Genomic DNA, 21,458 nt, shown 5'->3' with positions numbered 1-21,458 from the left:
GAAATAACGGTCACAAGCTGGCAGAGGGTAGGTTTAGGTTAGATATCAGGAGGCGCTACTTCACTGTCAGGGCGGCTAGGATCTGGAATCAACTTCCAAGAGAAGTGGCGCTGGCTTCTACCCTGGGGGTCTTTAAGACAAGGGTAGACAATCACCTTGCCAGGGTGGTTTGACCCCAGTACTCTTTCCTGCCATGGCAGGGGGTCAGACTTGATGATCTGCTCAGGTCCCTTCCGACCCTACCAACTATGAAACTATGAACACTTTTTTTCCTGGGACAATCCAAACTAATTGGAGGTAATTGTCATTCAAGCTGCATGTGTAAACCACTATCCCCTAGCCTGTTTAGATGCAAGTCAAAGCCTGGAACAATCAGACAGCATAAACCTGACTTTTGTTAGAGTCCCCCAGGTCTCTGACAGAAGAACATGACTTTTCTTGAGAAGCCTCTCAGCAGGAGATGTGGTGAGCACAAACTTTATTGCTTCCTGATAGTCAGCTTGTTTCCTGTTCTTTGGGCCTTCAGCATTATTGAGCCATAGTAGCTCATGTTACTGAATGCTACTTAATTACCAACTGCTCCCTGCCAATTTGTCTTCCATTCCAATCCAAGGTCTTAAAAGGGCCCATCCTTCACGTCAAACTATTCTGAAAGCTGCAATTATTCCTGCTTACAAGTGAGGGATATTAAGTGCATGAATGTTACCCATCCATTAGCCTTGACATTCGTGTTTTGAGAACATTAACAATATTTATTCAGTGATTCAGCTTTCTTCATGAGCAAAGTAAAATTTTAAAAGGCTTCTGAGACACGAGCAATCAAAGATTGATTGTAAAGGTTTCAATACTGAAGAGGATTAACCTTTACATGAGAGCTGCTTAGAGATACTACAAAGTACTAGGGATTTTTTTTCCTGCTTTGTTTTTCTGAACTACCGTTAAAGTAAATGCGCATAAATAGATGTATTAATTCCCTTGGTGTGCTTGCTAACAGCATAGGAATTTCAATACTTTAAATTCAAACACACAGATGCTTACAAGGGAGGAGAGATCAACAGAAGAAACTTATTAATACACAAGACTCTTATTAATTCACATGAACTGCAAAGAGGGATGTGTGAAGGGCTGAATTAGCAAGCAAAACACAAATAAGGCAGGATAAAGCATCACCAAATGGACTCTGTTAATTTATTTTCCCCATTACTGCTTCTGCATATATACATTCCTTCCTAGCACACTTATCTGTGCAAGTAACAGGTTTTGCTTGAAAGGGCAAGATCAAAGTAACAAAACCCCATGATATTATTTACCAAAACTTTGCTGAGAGGTAGGTCTCTCATCCTCTCCTTCCCACATCCCCAGTTTTCTGCTCTTCTTCACCTGATGCATTTTCTCCTAAGTGCAACTCTGAAGCAGAATGGTCTTATAGGTACAGACAGCCACAACAGTGCTTGGGTCTGCCACGAGGGACTACCAAGAAGGAGGTCCCAAAAGACAAGCAATACTACGAAGGATGGGGTAAATGCCATCTCTCACAGTGATTTATGAGCAGTATAGGAACAGACCTAGGAAAGGAGACTTCTGAATGCCTTTGACAAGGCACTATAAAGCACAGTATCAAAGAGGAGAAACCTGGTAAGGAAGGGAAGTTAAGATGGTGATAGGAACTAGTTTCTTCTAACTCAAAACATTTCTGGTTACCAGCAGAGAACAGATTTCTTTCACAGCCAGGTTATTAAAAATGTTAAATCATAAACTTGTAAATGGTAGAGAGGAGCCAGTCCTTTACCCCTTTTATCATACAGGCCTGGGACAGGCTCGTCAATTTATTACTTTAATTGCTGAAAGCTGCTGGGTTAGATGGGTACCCTAAACTCTGAATGCTTCAAATGATATACATACGAGCATGACCAAAAACAGAGGCGTTCAAATGTCACTGGGAAAAAGAAAGAACACAAAAAAGTTTGATGGTAAGTGAGAGATGAGGTTGGTAGATATGCAAATTGGTACCTTTCTGATCAGTCTGGAGGATACTCTTTACAGCAGGGGTGGGCAAAACACAGCCCAAGGGCTGGATCCAGCCCACCAACTGACTGGATCTGGCCCACAGGAGGTACCCGCTAATTGACTGGATCTGACCTGCAGCACTCTGCATGGGGCCAAGCTCCACCCGGGGCAGCTTACACCGTGTTCCCACCCATACCCACTGGCCCTGGTTAATGTGACCTGTGGGTGGCTGAGCATGTGCAAGGCAACCATAAGCTGGAGCCCCGCATACAGGAGCTGCCCAGCTGCAGCTTCCCCCAAGCCTGGACTGGCGCAGCAGGGTCAAGAGGAGGAGATGCTGCTGGAGGTAGGAGGAGTCAAGCAGTAGCCGGGTGGCTGCAGCCTCACAAGGCTCAGCCCCACCAAGAAGCTGCACACGCTGGCCAGGGCTAGGGCTAGGGCCAGAGCTGGGGCCAGGGCCATGGGCAGGCACAGATAGGAGCAGGCAAGGCTTGGCCCTATGCAGAGCGCTGTGAGGGCAGCTGTGGACTGCACCTGTACCACACCACGCAAGCAAGCTCTGCCACATGCACCCCATCCCCTCCCCCACCCCTCCTCACCCCCAGCTGGCTCCTGGGAACTAGCACCCAGGGAGCACCCCCAAAGACATGTGCATGTGCCCCTACATGCACCCTGAAACTACCCCCCAACACACACACAATATACAAGACTAAGACTTTATTTTGAGCTATTAATGTAATTGCCTCTATATATACTATTCAAAAAACAAATTGGGACAAAAAATACTTTTTAAAATAAAATAAAAATGTTATAGCAGATGTTTAATTTTTAGTATGTGATTTTTTTTTATCTATAATTTGTTAAAATGATATCTTCTAAAAGATTTTGTATCTGCAGCCCTCAACAGCTCACCAAGACTCGTTAAATGGCCTGTCAGTTGAAATAATTGCACACTCCTGCTCTACAGCCTAATGCTTTCCTACTTTGCCAACAGCCTCACCCTGCACAGTACTCAGGTGAACCCTACTTCTCGCTGCCAAGTACCTCAGTTTTCTCCTAAAGTAGTATGCCAAGAGAGAGGCATCGTCTAAGCAGCTAAGAGCCAGCATATCTGCAAACTGTCCCAGCTGAAACAATGAGCTTGTGCAATACAACTATGAATTAATTAGTCTGTAAGGTGCAAATCTACCCTGTATTCTGCCTGACTTTGAATTAACAAGGTTACCTTGGGCATATTACTCAGCTTCTCTGCCTCTGTAACCCTGGGATAGAGTTGCCTAAAATGTAAGAGCACTCTGGGATTTGATTGGTTAATTGGAATAATTTGGGGGAGGGGAAGTATGGTGGTATGCTATGATTTGTAACAGTTTCCTATCCTGCATTATTATTGTTGTTGCTACTGCTGTTACTCATCCCCTCTGCAAAGCAGTTTGAGACAGAAAACACATAAGTTTGATGTGTTCAATATGCCAAAGGATTTGCCTTTGGGACTAAAACTTTCCAATATAACTTACTGCATATATATACATCCAATTTAACATTCAAATACCTGGAAAGCTGAAATGCACATTCCTTTTGTACGTTCAATCATGACAGAACAGTTACTTTTCTCACTGTAATAAATACTCTATCCTCATTTATTTTAATTACCTCTGAAGAAAAAAAAAAAAAAAGGCTCAGGAGCTGACCTTAAACTGACATGGACAATCTCTGAGAAATCCACAGCCTTTGCTCAAGGGACACAAGAAACTGGCTTTACATTTGGTTGAAAAGAATCATTTTTCACATACTATGTAAAATGCCTCCAAAAATACACATATGGTTTCAAATGTAGCCACTCTTTGTCACAGCCTAGATAAGTGCTCCCTGGTAGACAGAACGGACTTAGGAGCTCAGCTGACAGATGAAGCAGAAGTAAAAAGCCCTGCAAACAAACAGTTCTGCTTCACCTGCACCCCTCCTCCTTTTAAAAATAGCCTAGAAATTAGCTTGCTAAAAATATCCATGTAGAGACCCAATATTTTTGCTTAATTCAAAGACTATTTTCATGAATTTGGTTCTCAGATCCCTCCCTCGTATCCATATTTTTTCCCAGATATGGGTTTTTGTTTGTTTAATAAATAGCGGAATATTTTGCACCTCCAAATGAAGTCATGAATGGGCATAGTAAGGCTGTTAATCCGTCTCATTTCTCCAGGGAGAAACTCTTTTGTCCTAGGACAGTGGTCCCCAAGGGGTCGATCCTGAACGACCAGTCAATCGAGGAGCCTCTTTTAGTTGATCCTATGCTGGGGACCCTGGGCACATGCATGCATGTGAGCACCCCGCCAGCCCAGCAAGTCACTCTTGGGGACAGGAGGGGCGGAGGCCAGATTGAGACCCCCATGGTAAGGGAGGGACAGTGTGGCTCAGCCAGGAACAGGGGAAGGTAAGTGGGGCCCCAGGCCGGCCGGGTGGTGGTAGGAGGATTGGAACCTGGGAGGAATCACCGGGGGGTGGGGGGGCCCTCGATCTGCCCTGCCCCCGCCACGGCCTTTTCCCTCCCCCACCTCTTCCCCCACAGATTTACCAGCGGTGGGGGGCATGCCCCCACATAATTTTTTCTCCCTCTGCCTTGATCTGTCCCCACTTCCCTCTCCATTAGACTTACCTGCTGGGTGGGGGTGGGGAATAGATCTTGGCTTGCTTTTAAATTCCAAAAGTGATCTCCTACTTAAAAAGGCTGGAGACCACTGTTCTAGGATTATAGACCTGAGTCCACTGTTCCACTTCAAGTATCTGTGAAGTATGCCAGATGAAATGTGCCAAATGTTCTCTGCTCCCACACTTGCCCCTCCTCCAAACCACCACACACAATGCTGTATAAACTGAAGTCAGTGGTCCCTTGGGCCAAATGAGTACCCTAGGCCCAGTTGAATTGGCTCTGCCCAATCCTCCACAAGAGGACTGGACTCCAGGGCTTTGTGCCCCCCCTGCCCAGTCCCATGCGGTAGGATCAGGCTCCAGGGGCCCACATCATCTCCATCTGGCTCCGCACGCCCAAATTGGGCCCTGCACCACCCTACATACCCAATCTAGTATGAAGCATCATGGTCCACAGGGCTCTTCACAGATCTGTGGAGAGTTTGTGGGCCAGATGATATGATACCAAGAGCCAGATCTCACCCACAGGCCAGGGGTTGAGCATTCCTGACCTAAATTAACCCCAAGCTATTGCAGTTAATTGCCAGTCATTCCAGGGACAACCTATCAGGCTGTATGCTTTTGCTGACTGCCTCCTGACAGAGGGGCAGCAATGCAGCTTGGTATGTGTGCAGCTTGGGTTTTGGTCCAGGTTGAAACCCAGGACAATCAGAACCGCTTCAAATACAACATCTGTTTACAGCCCTAAAATTAAGACATAGTTCTGAAAGGTGACAGAAAAATGGCCATCATAGCAAGTGAAGCTGCGCTTATGACTTAGGGGAGGAAACAACCAAGTTATTAGCTTGCATCTTCTTGGTCAATGGTACACTGCTTTTTCTGAAAGCCAGCTTGTTCTTTTGGGAACTGGGGATCAATGATGTTTTCTGTTCTACTCAGGATTATGCACTCCACGAGTCTGTATTTAACACAGAGTAATGAGATGGGTCAGAAACTCTTCAGATCCTCTGGTGGTTTAATGGGTTTCAGGACAGCAATGACATCAGCTTTTCTCCAGATTTTTGGATGTCTATTACTTTCTAGATGTTTATACAGGAATTTCTGACCATGTTACATTACCTATATCTGACACAGAAAATGGATTTGAAATGAGGCAGAAAACAGGCATGGTCTTTATCCACCTTATAGCCTCCTATAATACTGTACAGCACCAAGGCCTTAAATGTAAACGACACACTATGATACCTGACTGCAAGCTGTGCATTTTCATCATGAACATGATCTCCAGCAGATCAGTCACACTCACTACTAGCCAAGGAGGTAAAAGCCAACTACAAACTCTGAAGAATGAGTCCCCCAAGGATCAGTGCAATGCATACATCTCAGACTTCCCGCATACAGCACTGAAGTGATATACGTATGCTGACAATGCCACCATAGTTGCCCAAGGAACTAACATGACACCTGGAAAAGAAACTGAGTATTAACATGGAACTCATCATTGACTACCTCCCCAAGTGGCACTTAAAGTTGACCATCAATAAAACAGTATCATCACTCTTCCACCTAGACAGTCATCAAACGAAGAATATGCTGCATATCACAGTAGGCAACTACATCCTCTCCCCTGAGCATACCCCAACCTACCTAGGAGGTGCATTAGACTAGGGGCAGGCAGTTATTTCGGGAGAAGGGCCACTTACTGAGTTTTGGCAAGCTGTTGAAGGCCGCAAAGGCAGCCCTTGACAGGTGCCCCACTCCCTGCTCACCATCTTGGGATTGGAAGTCCCACCCCCTGACCTTTGCCCCTAGAAGTCCCTCTTCTTGCCCCCAGAGTACTCCTTTAAGCAAGGAGGTTTTTCATGTCAGAACCAGAAAAATACCAAATTATATTCTAAAAATCAAACATCTACTACGACATTCATTAGCTTCATTTTAAAAAATTGTTTTGTCCTGATTGGCATGTGTTCCTGTAGCGTACATAGAAGTGATTGTATAATAGCTTAAAATGAGGTCTTACTCTCGTATATTGTGGGAGGTATGGGTGGGTATAGGTTTGTGGGGCACCTGTGGGTATGTGGGTACGTGTGGGATTTGTGGGGTGGTGGGTAAGAGTGGGGTGTTGTGGGGAGCAGGTGGGGTGTATGTGTGGGATGTGAATGGGTATGGGGTTTGTTGGGGGCTGTTAGTGTGTGTGGGGGAGGGGGGTTAGGGAGGGTTCTGGTATATGTAGACTGGAAGGCTTTGCCCACAGCCCCCCCATGACAGGCAGAGCCCCCACCAACGCTCCTCTAAGCCTGGGTTCTGTGCTACTGCTGCTCCTGGCTCTGGTGTGGGCCTGGTGCTCCCACTTCCCCCTCCCCTCTGCCACAGCTGCCCTTCTCCTGCCTCTTCCCACCCCCACTCCAGCACCATGTCCCAGCTGCACAGCCAAGACTGCAGGGCACAGCAGAAGCTGGACCAGCTGGCTGGCACTGCAGGGAGCCAGCCAAGAATCTCAGGGGCCAGGCTGGCTCCTGCTGAGTCCTGTGACCCAGGGCTTCAGCCAGAACCATGGGTGCTGCAGCGGTGGGCAGGTGCACAGAGAGGAGCTGCAGCAGTGGGCAGGAAAGCAGGGAAATGGCAGTATCAAGTGGCAGGGGAGTGGCAGTGAATAGGCACGTGGGAGCACAGTGACAACTGGGCAGGAGCATGGGGCCCACACCAGTATACCGGGGATAGCACTGGCAGGGGCCCAGGGTGGGGCGGCAGGAGCTCAGGGCATGGGGTGGCAGGGGCCCTATGGAGCTGGGCTGGACTGCACCAGCAGGGAGAAAGGAGAGCTGGTCCAGTTCCATAGAGCCTCTGCCAGCCCTGTGCTCCTGTCGCCCCCTCTGGGGGTGTTAACCCTGGTGCACTGGCCTGGGCCTTGCACTCCCGCCCCGCTGTCACTTTGCTCCTACACGCCCGCTCACTGCCACTCCTTCCTGCCTGCTGCTGGCATTTCCACACTTTCCTGCCTGCAGCCCCGAGGACTGGAGCAATCGCCCACGGTCCTCCCCTGCCTCCCCCCTACCCTTCTTATCTGAATTTCCCTCTCCAGTGGAGGGAGGCAGGAACAACCCCAGGGTTCCAGGCCAGTAAGCTCTGCTCAACAGAGGTTTCTAGCTGGGGGTGGGGGGGCAAGGCCAAATGGGCCTTGCTAGGTTCTGCCACCAGTTCCCCCTCAGTCCTACTGCCCCTTGTGCCTTGTCATCTTTGACAGGCAGCCAGATGCAGATAAATATTAATTTTCTAATTTTTTTCTAATTTTTTTTTAGGGGCCCCGGAGGCTGGATAGAATGGTCTGATGGACCAGATCCGGCCCATAGGCTACATTTTGCCCATCCCTGCATTAAACCATGCCCTCACCTATAAACATCACATTCAGAAGGTCATCAGTTAAGTCTCTGCACACATAGCTGCCTTAATATGTTTAGCCAGCATGACATGGGGTGCCAACTTCAAAGCGCTCAGAACCACCACAGTTGCAGTGGTATATGCCCCAGAAGAATATTGTGTTCCTGTATGGTCCAGATGCTGTCACACTAAAAAGCTTGACACTGTACTGAACAGTGCACTGAGACTCACTTACACATACACAGATGCACTCCTTGTACTCTCAGGCATTAGACCAAGTGATATAAGAAGACAGACCCTAACATCATTACTGGCAACAGAGGCAAGAGATGATGACAATTATCTGCTTCAACTGCTAACTGAAGACCCAAACAGATGAAGGCTTCAAACTTATAAACCATTTGTACATGAAGCCCACAAGCTCCTGGAAGAGATTGGGGATGCTCAAACAAACCTATGGGCAGCAACACAGTAGGCTGACCACTGAAAAAAGGTCAGACCTATTCCTTCAGTTTTATACCAACACCAAACGAGTCACTGGGCATGAACTTGACAGAGAAGCATACAGATCAAGCTGAACAGACTGAGATCCGGATACAGACACTTCAAAACAACACTTCACAAGATGAACATCTTGGACAGCCTCCTGTTGAATGCGGTGTCCAAGAAACAGCACAGCATTTAATCAAAAGCTACAATCTTTACAAATGCCTGGATGGGGCAGATGGAATCCACACGTTGAGCAATAATACCAGATAGTGGCTCATAAATTTGGAAGTAGGTATCTGATGCCATACAAAAGAGAAAGAGCTTGTTTCTTCTAAAGTTTCTGAGTTAAGAAGACATGAACCCAGCAAGACTGGCAAGGCTGAACTTCCAACTTTCATCAAGATTTAAGAAATTAAGGGAATACAGAGCAACTGAGCCCAGTGAAAGATCAATAAATAGATGCTTGAATAGAACACATGTTGCTAATTATCTGCATTGAACCCAGTCCAATAATCAGTAAGTCTGCATATTTCACACACTCACAAACAATTTCCCAGAAGGCATGGAAAAAATTCTGGTGATTAATTTCTGTGAGCAGGAATTTTAAAATAATGTTCCCTGCAACTGTGTTGCCCTGAAAAAAGCCCAAGGAAATGCACCTTGAAATACAGGGCAATATATTGTTAGCCCGAGAATCACAAATTTGCTCTGGAAGTCCCCAAATAACTTCCTGTATTATATGTTTAGAGACACCATCTCCTTTATAACACGTTAGAACACTGGTTCTCAAGCTTTTGGGCCCACAGTCAACATGAGCGGCATAGGGCTGGTCCTCATACCAGATTGAGCCCTGGGACACAGTACCACCCCTTCCTGCCCCAAGCAAGGAGATTGGGCCCTGTGGGGCCTAGCACAGCTCCCTCCTGCCTCCAGCACATTGTGATTGGGCTCTGGAGGCCTTACACCACCCCCTCCTGACCTCCCACACTGCTACTAGGCCCTGGCACCCAGGCCCACAACTGCCTGGCCCTACATGCTGAATTGGGGCTTCTTAAGGGTCCTGAAATTTAGTGGCCAAATTTCTGGGGAGCCACCCCAGCCAGATGACATGGTGCCATGGACCAGAGGTTGAGTATCTCTGGTATACCTGAGGTAGAGAAGACATTTGAATATTTACTGTATCAACTTTCAATGGTACTTTTTGTGCCTAATATGGTGACCACAGGTAACAGGGAATCAGGGTTTGATTCTGGAAAGGGAGCATAAAAAACAGCTAACCCACATCCAAGGAAGGCAGCAGGCATGCAAATGACCCATGCCCGACCTAGGGAAGTAATGATTAAAAACAACAATATGGGACTCATTTGAGGCCCTGCATGAGGCAAGACACAGGATCTTCTCTAGCAAAAGGAAGAAGACAAGATCTAAGATGCCTGTAAAAAACAAGGTGGGAATATGCCTACAGTGGCCTTGCATCTACCTTTCAAGATATCAACCATCGACAGCTCCAGGTATAAGAGTTTATAAACTCCCACACCTGCAGAGAGGGATGCTATATGACAAGATTAACCTTGGAAACCTGAATCAACCTTCCTGTGAGCAGCAGCAGAGCAAGCCTACTTATTCCTGCAATTATCAGTCATTTAAAAAAACTGTAAGTTTTAGCAAAAGTAAATCAGCTTGCATGACACAGAATTCTCAGAGGAGAAAGCACAGAGCTGAGTAATGCACCCAACATGGGTATAAGTCACTCTGCCACCTGTGATTCATCTTGTGTTTCATTTTGTACCTGTTGGAAAAGCAACTAGTTATCCACTATTTCTACACATGGTCCACACTGGGTCAGTTTCTCCCATTGCTGCAGCCTTCCCCTCATTTCTGTTTCATGGTTCTGGTGACATCAGACCAGAATCAAACCAAAGCATCTTTCTCTCCAACCCTTGACCCGGCATGGAGTTGCCTCACATTCTCATTCTGCTCCCCATGGATATCAATGTCAATGCATGTACCACATGCATGAAAAATCTGACCATGTAGATAAGAAACTGCCAGCAAGGAGCACATGGCAGAATTTTGATCTAAACACTAGGCCAGGGGTCGGCAACCCCTGACACATGTGCCAACCATGGCATGCATGGCCATTTTGCTTGGCACGCCATGGCCAGCCCCAGCTCTGGGTAGTTGCTGCCAGTGACGGAGCCCAGGCTGCTCCCAGCAGGACTTGCGGCAGACAGCAGGGCAGCGCAGCCTGCCCCGAGGTGCCCATGTAGTCACCGCCAACACAGAGCTGATGCTGGAGCTGTGGAGCCCAGCGCAGCTGTTTGCAGCCTCCCCACTGCTTGCTGCAGCTGCCCAGAGCCCAGGCTGGCTACAAACAGCTGTGCTGGGCTCCGGAAGCCTGCCATCACCTCCGTGCCGGGAGCAGGGGGAGAGACCAGGGCTGTGCTGCCTCAGGCCCCTTCCCCACTGCCCACTCTGCCACACACCTGCATGCACTGGTGGAGAGTTGATGCCAGAGGCCGGTGCAGCTGTTTGGAGCATCCCAGCTGCAGCTGGCCCTGGCTCTGGGTAGCTGCTGCCAGGCAGGGCTGGGGGGCAGGGGCTTTGGGTGGGGGGCACAGGGCAGCAGGGCTGGGGGGCAGGGGCTTTGGGTGGGGGGCACAGGGCAGCAGGGCTGGGGGGCAGGGGCTTTGGGTGGGGGGCACAGGGCAGCAGGGAAGGAGGACAGTGGCTTTGGGTGGGGAGCAGAGGGCAGCAGGGCTGGGAGGCAGGAGCTTTGGGTGGGGGCAAGGGGCACAAGCAGGGCATCCTGCCATGTATACCTTGCCCTCATTTTGTTTTTCTGGCATGCTGGCACTCTGGCACCTTCCGAGGTAGGCATTGTGGTATTTTTCGTCACTCCAGCCAAAAGGTGTTACCTACCCCTGCACTAGCCTGTGCCTATATCCTCCTACTTCTTCCTTCATCACCTATCACAACCTAGTCCTTCCTCTCTTTCCATCCTGCTTTTTGTATCCAGACCTATTCTTACATTTTAAGATTTGAAATCTCTGGGCACCTATACACATGCCAGCCATCTGCTCCAACTCATACTAATTAGCATGGGTTGGTGCAGCCTTGATTAATTGAATCTGCCACAGCACATTAATTAACACACTCCAGCAGCCTCCATGTCATGTCTATTCTGTGTCCCCACACTTCAAAATGGTGACAAGGGTGCTTGAATTAAACCTCAGTGAATCAGCTTAATTTCAAGTGCCCCCACCACCATTTTGAAGTGTGGGATACTGAATACACATGACGCTGCAGGTGTTTTTATTACAGCAGCTCCAGAATTAAAGCATCCCCCTACTCCACCCCGAAACACATGTACAGACCCCTCTGTACATGTGAACTGCAGCTACTTACTGTTCTTCCTTCATTGCAGCCTTTTAAAATGCATATCAGAAAGAGGATCAGAAAAATATGCCTTGACCCAACCTATGAACACTCCTTTGCTGTCAATCATTCTTTGCTCCACACCCACTGGTCATTAGCCTGCTGCTGCAACAGACACATTTGCTCCACTTAGGCATGAAGAATCTTCCATGAGAAAACTCAAAGTGACTCTCCTATCCTGGGTGTCTGAAAACAGCCAACTTGTGGCCAAAACACCAGCAAACTGTCACCACTGCCACACCCACCTCCGTTAAGTCTTTCAGTGCAGTGCATGGTATTTCCACACTCTCTTCTTCCTTCCTACATCCCTCACTTTCTTTCCTGATTGCTGCATTCTGTCTTCAGCCAAGATAGTAAATCCTCTGGGATAGAAACATATCTGCCTTTTGCTATCATGTCTGTGAAGAGCATAGCGCCAACCTGTCTGAGCCAGAGGTGCTATTTCCTCTCACTTCATTCACATGCCATCTAATTGAAGAGCTGAGAAAGTGTAATGTGATGATGACTGGGCCAAGGGGAAGTAACTGGCCGCTGCTGAAGCAGACAGATATTGCCTACAGCTGGTGTTACAAGCAGTTAACAAGGCTGCCTCAACAAAGCCATGGAAGAAAATGACTGTCTTTACAGACATAGGTGGATACAGGAGGCAGTGATGAAAGCAGCAGGAAACACTTTTACCTGTCTAAAGAATTCCCCAACACCTTGCAGCAAGAGGAAGAGCAAAAGCATAATTACATCGCAGGCTGCCAGCTTTCCAAACAATGGCCCCTAGCAAATGACCCTGAATGCACCCTCTGGCCCATGCCAAGTACCCTCCATAACACATACATCTCCCTTGAATGCAACGCATCATTTCAGTGCTGACCAGAAAATTACCAAGTAAAGAATAACCACTGCATGCTTGACAGGGTGAAAGCCAGGCCACATCTATTTACCTGGCTGTCAAAGCATCCTTCCTGGCTGAATCCTTAACTGAAGAACAAGCTGGGTTTGCCGCATAGACAACACTGCCAGCTAACTGCTATTTGCAGTATCCAAGTCACAGGTGAATGGTGTATGAGGCAGAATGACCCAGGGGTGGGGGGAATTTACTCTGGAAGTAGAGTTTTCAGAGCTGGTGATGGGAGTGAGTATGTGGGAGGTATTCAGCTCCCAATTTGTAAACTATGCTCCTTGATTTGCATGTCTATGGCATCAGAAACACAAAACACCAGGAGATTATTTTACAGGACCCTTTTTCCATCTTTAAACTGTGGTGAAAGTAATCTTAAAAAGCTAACTGAAGGAGAAGTAAGTACTGCCACCACTTTTTTTTTTCAATTGAGTTTCTTGATCATAAAAAAGGACACCAATTTATAAACCTGTACTTACAACCTCTTCTGCACCCTCTGAAGAAACTGCATACCAATTTACATAGAAGCTCCAACTACTGCACCCGGACCTGGACTTGGACCACAGAATGTTTATTTTTAGGCAGCAGTTAAAGCCATTACTCAAAATCAATCATACATCCTCTAAATTTAAAGACCAGAGCAAAAAACCACCACTGCAGTAAAGAGTCTACTGACAAACCCCATGGACCTGGCAGTACCTAACAACGGACTCTACTGATCCCCATTAAAAAACTGTCTCATGAATGATGCCCTATTAACTGAAACACAGGACTGTGGCTGGACTCTTTAAAGAGCTTCTAGCATGGCACTTTTTACTGAATAGCCAGTCATATTATACCACCTGGTCCTTTTTATACAAAATTGAACATGAAGGGGCTGTCATTTTGCACAGATCCTAACCACTCTTATTGTCATTATAAGGGGGACAGAACTGAACATCTTCCATCCCTTCAGTGGGGAGGAACCTATCAGTCCTCAGTAGGTCTAATCCTAGCTCATCCTTTGAAGGTTTCCTTCATTGCTTCTTAAAATCCACAAGTGACCAAGCCTTTGCTGAAAGAGGTGTCTAGCACACCTCTCCTTGAGCATTTGGTTCAGCTCTTTTGATTTTATAAAAGGAAAATGAATTGTATTGTATTTTCCACATCTGTTTACTTTTTCAAAGAACTGCCAGCCTGTACTGACACCTCACATACCTTATCCAATACTCAACTGTTTGAATGTTTACTATTTTTCATGTTTGGATCACCTCATTTACAACACTTAACTACACTGAGTTTTATTTGTTTACACATAGCCAAATGACCTTGGCAAATGAAAGGCTTTTTAAAAAAATATGCTAAGGTCTCTGTACTTGCTTCATAGTACAGCATTTCTTTTTGAATGCAAGGCTGTTTCCAGTCAACTAGTGCAGGTCGGTAATTTGGTTCAATATTTTATATAGTGTCTGTATACAAACACCTCATCTGAGAAAACAGACAATTTGCTTCTTGGCTTGGAAGCAAAACTGACATAATTAATGACCATAAAGGAAATTAAAACTTTTTGTTTTCAAAATGTCTTTAAAAGAAATATGACAAGTCCAGAGAAATACAGATATTCTAACACGACCCCAAAAAGCCAAGCAGTGAAAGTTGGGATGTCATACTAAGAAACCAAGTGATTTAAGTTGTTAAATTATTTAAAATTAAAATAACATTAAAGTCTCTACTAACCAATTAAAATATACAGAAAAATAAATGTCTTCATACAAAAAATTTTGACAGTCCAGATTTTCAATCAGTTTCCTGATAAGAAACTGAAACTTCTGCAGCCAAAGTGAAGTGAAAAGGTAACTTTGACTAAAAGACAGCACTCCTCATTAGTGGTACTGTACACAGGAACAAGGAGTTCTAAAAATGCATTTTATATATGATAGTGTAAGAGTGATGTAGTCGTGATGGTCCAGATTAGACCTGACAAAGAACGACTTCCATTCAAAAGCTTGTTTGACTCTATCCCAACCAGTTGGTCCAGTCAAAGACCTCACCCTAGGAAATCTTTGCCTCTTTTTATATATGGAACACTCAACTGTGTGAGGTATAAACAAAACCCTGCAATTTTCCCTTAGAAAACATGTCTGATAGAGCAGCCTCAGACCATCCTTGATGCATTCTTTATTTTCACTAAGAATGAGCCCTATAGCAAATGAGGCAGATATGGATACTGTGTCTGTCTTGCACAACTGCTACCCTTCCTAGATAAAACAATACCTTTCACATGTCATGTGTATAGCTGCCATTAACTTTTACCAAGTGATTATCACATTTAAAATAAACATAGCAGTGTAAAGCAACACTAAGGCGCATGTTATGCTGAGTACCTCAATTAAGAAGAGGATACCTGAGCACTGGGCTATTAGAGGCTAAATGCGCAACTAGGATTTTATCAAAGGCCATTAGAGACATTAACTAGCAGAAAAAGCCAACTATAAGCTTTGGCTAGATTCTTGCTCATTGCCATACTGTTATTTCTAGCCTAGGGGAACTATGACACAACCAAAATTACCTTGAGAGACTAAGCATATCCTTTAAGCCAGCAGGGAAGGAGCTGAACTGTTATAGGCACATGGCAAATAAAGGAGAAGCACAATGCAGGATGCTTTTGCACTGCAATTACGAACCATGTTGTGAATGCGGCCGTATACAAGTGTCCTCTGATGTCTTAGTACTGCAGAACACAGAAGGGGCCTGAACGATGTTCTCACAAGAAGACTGGATGCCAGTTTCCCAGGGCATTTAAGGGGCTGGACAGAATGCCCAGAAGGCTAATTTCTGTGACTAAAGATACAACTGTCATGCGAGGAAGGCACTCACTGCCCATAACCTGCACCTTGGAAGGTCTCTGGCACAAGCCTGGGAAAGGCCATGAACAGGAGCAGGAAATGAGAACTGAAGCAACCTGTGAAAAACTGGCAAGTACTTGACTAAATAAGAGCTACTGATTCCTGTGAGATCTGTAGCTAATTAGAGCATGTCAAAAATTTCCTCTACACAGTTTAGCGACTCCAACTACACATTCAGTTTGGTTGTGGACCTTGACAAGTACTGCAGGTGCTCTCAGCTATTTTATGGGATGCCCTGTATGAGAAGTGCCAAACCACATAGGGGAATTACAGACAGAGCTCTCACAGTGACTACATTCCTAGGTGGGACTGATAGCTTCTATCTGTGCTCAAGATATTCATCCAGCTGGGCAATAAAACAGGCATGAAGCCTGAAGCTTAAACTAACATGCTGTACAGTGCCAGGACTTTGTGCCTATCACTTGTAGCCCTGTACTGGTTCGAGCAAAGATGGGCATGAGGCTACAGTACTGATCAGTTGGACGGCCATTATAGCAACACCACAACAGCAGCATGCCCTGAGCAAGCTATTCAATCATTTGAAACCAAAATCTGGAAATTAAAGTTTTGTTTTGGGGGGTTTATTTTTGTTTTGTTGAACAATACAAAACAAAAATAAATCAGCAACGCTCTCTCAGTGAGGATTATCATTCTAGGAAAGGAAATAACATCAAAAGAAAGGAACTGCTAAGAAACAGAAGTGCCTGTTGTCATGCACATGTTCCCAAGAACATGAACCCACAGGGTACAGATGGACATAACACTTAGACTGTTTCAAGAACGTCATGAATTGGGACCTTGCTCACAACTGTCCGTGGACAGAAGCGTCCACATGTACCCTGCTAAGATTTTTAAGTAGAATCATCACCTTCTGGCAGCAGTGCAAACCCTAAAACACCACCGGGGATGGTAGAGTACACAGACCATTATGCCTTCCAAGGAAGGGTCTGTGTCCTGAGTTTCCCCAGACTTCCCCTAGAAGAGTGGTCTCCAAACTTTTTTGATTGCGCACCCCTATCAGTAAAAAAATTTTGAGCATGCACCCCCAATATATGTATATTTATATAAATATAAATAGAAGTTCTAATATTTTCTTCCCGCACCCCAATGGATCATCTTGTGCACCCCCTGGGGTGCACACACCCCACTCTGGAGACCACTGCCCTAGAGAGGAAAGACCACCCAGACTAGGGCGAAGGGTTGGAGTGGTGGGGTGCCAGGTGCTGTGTACCCCCTTGGAAGGGGCTGGGTGCTCCAAGCCCCGCCCCCCCAAGAACACCCCAGATTTCTCAATCTGGAAAGCAACCTTGACAATTTCATTTCCTTCCTACTTATCCTGTGTTGTAGGGTTGCAGACTCAATTCGAGGGTTAGAAGTGTATGTGTGTGGGTGGGAAAATCTCCAGGTGCTTCTTGCCCCCTGCTTCCAAGTTGCCACCACTGCTCTCTACCCAACCCATAGCCCATATATGCCTCAGCTTCCCTATGCACCTCACTTGCACAGCCCATGCCTGTATTTGCTTGCATACTACCTAACTCTGTGTGGTACCCAGCCAGGGGGTGACCAAGTATGTGGGGGTTGGGGCCCCCACTTCTTGATTCCAGGAGCTGGTTGCTTTCAGACTTCCCAAAATGTCTGCCTCAGTCTTTCCCTAGAAAGCTGTTCAAGTCCCTTGCATTGCCAGCCACTGCATAGAGCTGTGTGTGCAGGATGGAACCTGCGAGGCAGGGCTGGCTGCAGGAGTGCAGCACAGAGGTTGAGTTGGTCTAATAAAAGAGACTGTATCACACCTAACCAAAGAACCTTGTCTGCACAAAGGGTGAGGAACAATTAACAGTTAATGGTAATTCAGAGGTTCTCAAATTATGGTACACCAACCACCACTGGTCCGTGAGCTCCATTCAGGTGGTCCGCAGAAAGTCTGCAGAACGAGAGAGAATATCTGTACTTGTAAAGTAAGACTACTGATATTACAATATGAGTTGTATGCTTTGATTTGTAGAACAAAAAAATAGCTTATTAAGTGGTCTGCCGAGACACTCAGCAATTCTGAAGTAGTCCACAAAAAAAAACCCAAACCAGTTTGAGAATCACGATCAACCAAGGACTTGACAACCATTCTGTTCTAGTAAATGCCCATTGTGCAATGGTGTTTCCCACCACCCAGCAATTAGCAGGTGTTTACTGTTAGGAGCACACCACCCAACCACCACAAGCAGGGGGGCAACACAGGCCCTGCAGCACTTGGCTACCCCCCCTCCCACCCCAAATGAGCTTGGGACCCTAGCAGGGAAGAGAAACTGCAACGCAGGCTATCTGCTTCCCCACCCTTCCAGACTGCTGGTCTCTGTAGGCAAAAGAAACTGATCTTTGGACAGTAGAGTCCAAACTACATCCCAGAGGAGCCCAGCTGCCCTGCATGCATTTTGCAAGGTGGGGAAAAGCAGTGCAGTCTAGAAAGCCTGGAGGCCTGACCAGACACTAGGCACAGAATGCTCTGTGGTCACACATTACATTGAGCAAGGTCAAGGAGGATCAGCTCAAAATAGAACTTGATTTTCCTGGTGTGCTTCAGAAACATTCCAGGAAGTTTAAACTGGTCCTAAGTGGCATGCACATCTAGACTCTTGGGGTTTAAAGCTTTTTCCAAATGTTCTATGCCAGGGTGTGTCATGTCATCTGGGGCTCCCTATGGGTCAGGGAATTTGGTGGTAGGAGAATGGTGGCACCATTCCCCTGCTGCCAAATCTCTGTGCTCATGGGGAGCAATGCACAGGGTAGGGGTTGGCAAAATGCAGCCCAGGGGCCAGATGCAGCCCACCAGACAATTCTATCCGGCCTGTGAGGCCCCTACAAAATTTAGAAAATTAATATTTATCTGCCCCTGGCTCCCTGTCATGTGGCCCTTGATGGCTTGCCAAAACTCAGTAAGCAGCCCTCTGCCCAAAATAACTGCCCGCTCCTGGCATAGGGCCAGGCAAGGGTGGCACCAGCCTGAAGGGCCCAATCTCAGTGTAGGCGACTGGGAGGGGGTGATGCTGGCAAGTATGGAGCAGGGAGGGGACAGCTCCGGGCCCCAGGGCCCAATTGAGCCTGCAGATGGACTCTGGGCCACTCATCTAGTCTGCATTTCCAAAAGATTGAGACCACTATTTTAAGTATTACATCTGACTACACCCTAGGGAAGGTACAGATGTGATTTTTAAAAACTTCTGAGGGGCTAGTAAGTGAATTTCAGGAGATTTGTGTTCCTCTCAGACACACTCAAAAATGTCAGGCACAGATTGTGTGTGTAAATGCATATATTCATATTTTCTATAATACATACTAAATGGGGTAGGAAGTTGGTGGTCGCTGGAAGTGCAAGTTCAAACCCAGGCATAGGTCCCAAGTAAAAGTTAGTGTGATAGTCTCATGGCAGTACCCACTTATCCACAAGACAGTTTGATGCAGCTAGAAATGTCTTCAGAGACCTACGGACAGAATAGCAAGGACTGCTGCAGGAAGATACAACAGTACTAATGTCTGGGGGGAATCATGCAGTATCACGGAATTTAACTATATTTTTTTTTACAAGCACCAAACTCAGTTTAGAAAAAATGGCAAAGAAAAACCATGCAAAACGGAAGCCAAGCAGGCCTTACCTGAGCTGAGTATTATGTTTTGTGCTGCATCCGTCAAACTATGTTGTTTTCTTCCCGTTGGGTCTTAGCTGGCAGAAAAGCATTACCAGTTCCAAAACATGTGCCTACATGACAACCCCAGATAATCGTTCCTCCTCTGCTGTCACGTCCAGGCAATGCAAGTCCTATTCACTCCGTCTCACTCGCACACTCCCAAATCAATACACCAGCATCTTCTCTGCTGCTCTTCATCAATGCAAGCGTTCACCACAGCAAGCAGAGGGAAATGCAGTGAGGGAGCTGTCAGCGTACAGCTTTCCTCTTACCAGGCTCACTGGAAAAAAAAAGTGAAGATAAGAAGAGGTTGTTTAGGTTTCTGTTTCTTGCACCAGGGATGCATTTTCTTCACAAACCCAGGATCTATTTGTAAACAAAGGCATAAACATAGTCTCTCCTATATGATCATCAAAACAAACATACTCAGGCACCTCTACCACTTTAGACAGCATTTCAAAGGCAGAAGCCACTCAGGAGGGAAAGAAGCATCTTTGTGGAGCAGGACACTATAAAGAATAAATGGTGCAGATACGGAACAAGTGAAAGCAAAGGCTGAGCTGTCAACAAAACTTTTCCAAGCAGCATGATCTGAGAGACTGTGGAGCGATCTCCCAAGGGAAATGGGGTGAGGAGCTCCATGGCTTGAGCCACTATTGAGTGGGTGGAACTGGGCAAGGGAACACATCCTAAAGGAACAATTCTGAGGTGCCTGGGGAGTGTGGAGGGAAGGAGAAATTATGTACCTCCCTGAGTCTTCTGTTTCTCCAGTGCCTTCTCTTTCTCCGACGAATCTTTGCTGATGTAAGGGAAACCCAGTTATGTCTTAGTGGCCAAACAGCTGAACAACAATGCTGTCAGTCAGCCAGGACTTTTGCAGAGCAGGGAACAGAGACTATGAGAGTTTGGTCTGCCCCCGCTGCCAGCTGGCTGCCCTCGATTCACATAAACTATTTATAAAAAAACCAAAAAACCCTGCACTGCGTTCTGCATGAAGGCATGCGGTTAAAATGCTAATATTAATGAGGCCTTTGGTATTTCAAAACCATTTCCTCTCTTTGTTCTCTTTTGATATAATTTTATTCTCCATGATCACTTTTGGAGGAGACCCTCCGAGTTCAACTTTTGCTTCCTAACTTTCTGATTTGGGGGGCCAGCCCTTAACGGCCCTTCAGAGCTGATTTATATTGAGACAGAGAGGAGCTTGGTAGAACCACAGTTTGTTCAGGACAGGAATGCAATTTTGGGATCATGTGACCAGACACCCTGGGCACACTCAAAGCAGCCACTGTGCCGATAGCACCCATGATGTCATGTGTCTGCCATCTGTTTGTCCAGGGAAGCTCAGTTCAGACAGCATCTGGTTTTATAGTGGGGTCTTGTGTTTTAGACCATTTACTGGTTTGGTTGACTGATTCACTTCGGTCAAGGGCATTCCCTGAAGATCTCAAACCCAGTAAGCCTATAAGGACTGCAGATATGTGTTCAGGCAGGAGAGCAGAAGATGCTCCTAAAGCGTTTGCTCTAAATCATTGCTCCACACACTTAACCAGTGAACAGTGCCAATGAACTCAGCTGGATCCTAACAGCCACTACCTGATATATTATAAGCAGGCATTCTGGTTTTCTCTGATTTAAAAAACAAAAATTCCAATTTTCAGTTAAAAAAAGTAACCCGAAATACACATTCTTCCATAATTAGAGAGAGAGAGAGAGAGAGAGAGTGTGAGTGTGTGTGCGTGTGTGTGTGTGTGTGGATAGATAGATATTAGTGGTGTTTTGTTTTAATCATGGAAAAATGTGGATTTGGGGTTACTGTTTTTAAACCAAAAATCAGGGTTTTTTTTAAATCAGAGAAAACCAGGATCCCTGATTATAAGCGACTTGCAGTCACTTAAAGCCCAGACCATTTCAAACAAAAACACAGAACTGTGATATACCAAAATTGACACCTGTGCACAATACTGGACAAACAAAGCAGTCAGCACTCCTTCACCAGCAATTTCCTCTTCCAAGGCACCAAAAAGGAAAGCTCTTAGGCTGCAATGG

The 21,458-nt window shown here is 46.2% G+C and overlaps 1 protein-coding gene across 2 annotated transcripts in view; it reads right to left on the bottom strand.

The window, feature by feature from the left end:
* Nucleotides 1–21,458, bottom strand: part of LOC109318198 (USP6 N-terminal-like protein) — a 164,396-nt gene that overhangs the window by 47,360 nt on the left and 95,578 nt on the right. For both annotated transcript variants that reach the window (XM_019547288.1, XM_019547289.1), the window contains exon 3: nt 19,377–19,689. The gene's annotated coding sequence lies outside the window, so the exon portion shown is untranslated. The remainder of the gene's footprint in view (nt 1–19,376; nt 19,690–21,458) is intronic.

Source organism: Crocodylus porosus, unplaced genomic scaffold, assembly GCF_001723895.1.
Source record: "Crocodylus porosus isolate Cpor-Errol unplaced genomic scaffold, CroPor_comp1, whole genome shotgun sequence".
NCBI lineage: Eukaryota > Metazoa > Chordata > Crocodylia > Crocodylidae > Crocodylus > Crocodylus porosus.
Note: the sequence above shows the minus strand (reverse complement) of the source record. Positions and strands in the feature narration are given on the sequence as shown.